The sequence below is a fragment of the Lissotriton vulgaris genome, unplaced genomic scaffold, assembly GCF_964263255.1.
Source record: "Lissotriton vulgaris unplaced genomic scaffold, aLisVul1.2 SCAFFOLD_300, whole genome shotgun sequence".
NCBI classification, from domain to species: domain Eukaryota; kingdom Metazoa; phylum Chordata; class Amphibia; order Caudata; family Salamandridae; genus Lissotriton; species Lissotriton vulgaris.
This window is the reverse complement of record NW_028250131.1, coordinates 1,306,903-1,310,477: the sequence shown is the minus strand read 5'-3', so window position 1 is coordinate 1,310,477 and position 3,575 is coordinate 1,306,903. Positions and strand designations below refer to the sequence as shown.

Below are 3,575 nucleotides of genomic sequence, written 5' to 3'. Positions count from 1 at the left end.
GCTCGTTTTCAAACGAGTTTTGTGGTGACAGGTCATTTTTTCTAGTGACAGATTGTCGAACAGTCCTGTTGCTGACGCCATCCCAGGGCTGGTTATAATTTGGTCAGGCCAAAGCTGGATGCAGGCTTTATGAGAGTGTATTTTGGCCTGTTGAATGATTACGGCTTTGTAGAGGAGTGCATTTTGATATTATATATTTTTGCAAACAGGGTGGCTCCCCCCTTGATTAATCCCTTTGGGATTGCTTGGTTTTGATTCAAGCCATATATATATATATATATATTGCATTTATTTTGTCCTTTGCGACGATGGAAGACTGGGCCTACTACGAGGAAGACCAATACGGGTACTGCAAAGAGGCGCAATCAGCGCTTCTGGAAGACAACCTGGTGGGTGCGTTGGACACATCCGTACAGCAGTCTGTGAGTAAGGCGGTTGAGGTTGCGGTCCCCTAAGACTGTGAATAAGGTGCTGGCTGTTGTTCTAAATCAGATCACAGCGCAGCTTGAGAAATTTGCTTGGAGGCATGGCATGCTCCCGGATCCTTCACCAACCTCTTCTGACACTACATCTAACACCACCTCTTCCACAGGCTGGTCCCATGCTCCGGCTTTGACTAAGTTGCCCCAGCCTCCCGCTAGTGATCATCAATACGCGTTGGTGGGCCCTAGTCAAACTTCTTCCAAAGTAGTTTATACCACCACAGACACGGACACGGATACAGACACGGACTCCACGAGTAAGATCGCTTCCCCTAAAAAGAAAAAGGCAAGAGGCGCTCTGGAGCAGCACAGTCCGCGCCTGTTTACTAATCTACATCGCCTTTTGACTTCAACCCGACGGACATTGTACACCCTAGTTCCTCCGATTGGGCTCCTCCTCCTGAGGTTGCCGACTACCTCCATCAGAACCTCAGGCGTAGCTTTGATAGAGAGGTCAGGAGCAGGCTACGCTTGGAGTGCTCACGTCCAGATGTCCCAGATAGGGTGGCGGAGACGCCAGAGATAGACCCGAACATGCTGGCATTCCTTAAAAAGTTTGCCAAGGACACTAAGAAAGGGATCGATAGAGCTTGGCGCGGTTGCCAAGACAAGCTCTTGGACACGGTCGGCCCGCTGGCGAAGATTCTCGAATTGGCTTTAGTTGCCAAGGAAACTGGAGTGTTCATAAACCCGACATCCTGGCAGGTTGGGCAAAACGTGCTATTTCCTTTATAGGGAATGCCAATTGTGCCATATCCTCTGAGCGTAGGAAATCATTGCTCATGAGGATGGACAATAACCTTACGGAGCTGACGGCATCCGAGCCGAGGGTTTGCTTTTCGGGGACAAGTTTGTAAAGGATGTCTCCAAATATGTGGGGACCTTTACTTCACTGGATAAAGCTCAGACCAATAATCGGAAGGTTTTCCAAACTGGCTTTTTTGGAAGGGCCGGGTGAGGCATGGGCCGCTTGCCAGGCCCAACCAGAGGTGAATATGGCAGAGGCGACTTTCAGGATACCACCAGAGGTGGAACCTTTTACCCCTCCAGGCGCCAGTACAGAGGCAGGTTTCATTGTGGCGGTCAGTGGGGTAACTTCCAGCCACAACTTACTGCAGGTGAGTCCAACGCCTCTTTTCTCTTATCCTCTGGGGGGTTGAATTCGGGCACTTTCAGCACAATTGGTCCCAGATTACACAGGATTCCTCGGTTCTACAGACAGTGATGGGGTTCCACATAGATTTTTATTAAACCGCAGTGCAGGACACTCCTCCCCCTCCGCTGTATTTTTACCAACTAGACATGAATTTTATAGATCAAGAGATAAAAGAATTGCTGCAAAAACACGCGGTAGCCTACTGCGAGGACAAGCCAGGCGGTTTCTGCAGCAACCTCTTCTTGGTCCAGAAAAGAGGTGGCGGCTATCGCTTAGTTCTGAAAGGGTTCAACGTTTTCGTCCTCTACAGACATTTCAAGATGGAGGGGATCGATCTTTTGGCACACATTTTGAGGCAAGGGGACTGGTTAGTCCGCCTGGACCTCAAGGATCTTACCTGGCAGTTCTGATTTTTCCTCCTCATCGGCGATTCTTGTAATTCCTCTGGTGAGGCAGGCGACTGGAATATTTGGTTTGCCTTTCGGTCTTTCCTCAGCTCCTTGGTGTTTCACCAAGTTGATGAAACCGGTCATGGCACTCCTCAGAGAACAGGGCATGCGTCTGATAATCTATCTCGACGATATCCTGATCATGGCAGCTTCCGAGGAATTAGCATCCCAACATCTTCGCAAGACAATGTCTCTATTGGAGAATTTAGGATTTGTGAACAACAGGAAGAAATCGGTGTTGACCCCAACCCAATCCTTAGAGTTTCTGGGATTTGTGATTGATTCTCAGTCGGCACGGTTACTCCTGCCCAAGCACAAGCTGAAGGATCTCAAAAGAGAACTTCGGAAGACGCTAGAGTCTCAGATGATGTCTCTCAGAGAGATTAGTGGGCCTCTTGGCCTCATCCATACAAGCAATATTTCCAGGCGCCCTTCATTACCGGGCCCTGCAACGCCTGACAATACGACATCTACAGAAACGGCTCTCTTACTCAGACATGATTCCCTTTACGGAAGACGCCTGAGAGGAGATCAGCTGGTGGTTAGCCCATGTAGAGGCTTGGAACAGGTGAGCGATCTTCGGATCTCGCCCAGAGATAGTGATAGAATTGGATGCCAGTCGGTCAGGCTGGGGAGCCCGGTGTGGGAACGTCACGACGTGGGGCAGATGGTCATCTCAAGAACTAGAGTTACATATCAATTGTCTGCGATCTGCATGTTTTCCCCCAAGAAGGTTTCATGCTGTATTCTATTGCGGATAGACAACATCTCAGCAGTGAGATATATAAACCAGCTGGGGGGCACCAGATCCCCGATGTTGGCGGAGATAGCCAAAGATTTATGGCACTATTGCCTAGCCCATCAGATAACTGTGGTGGCGGAGTACCTCCCGGGCAAAGACAATACAATAGCGGACTGGAACTCTCGTCATTTAAAAGACTACAGCGATTGGAAACTTCATCCATCGCTCTTCCAAATGGCTCATTCGATTTGGGGTCCGTGTCACATAGACCTGTTTGCTTCCAGACTGAACCATCAACTGGAAGCGTTCTTCAGTTGAAGACCGGATCCGCTGGCGATGGCCACGGATGTCTTCTCGCAGGATTGGTCAATGTCCCTCAACTATGTTTTCCGCCTTTTCTCCTGATTCCCAGAGTGGCCAATCAGATTTCCCTGCAATTGGCAGAGTTGGTATTGATAACTCCGATCTGGAAGTCACAATCTTGGTTCCCTGTTCTCCTAGAGCTAGCGTGCAACCTTCCTCTCCTTCTTCTGTCCTTTCCGTCGATGCTCCAGAGGCCTAGTTCTCGAGGGGCCGCTGTACCTGATGGCCTGGAGGCTTTCCGGCAACAATGGTCGTTGCCAGGACTTTCGAAGGAAGCTTTGGAGGTCATTCAGCAAGCATGGGCTCCTTCCATAAGGAAACAATATTCCTCTGCATGGTGAGCTTGGTGTGGTTGGTGCCTGGAGACTCATCTGGATCCTGTG

The 3,575-nt window shown here is 49.7% G+C and overlaps 1 pseudogene; it reads left to right on the top strand.

Moving 5' to 3' along the window:
* Positions 1–308: 308 nt before the first annotated feature.
* On the top strand, positions 309–1,707 carry LOC147663354 (uncharacterized; annotated as a pseudogene).
* Positions 1,708–3,575: the final 1,868 nt, after the last annotated feature.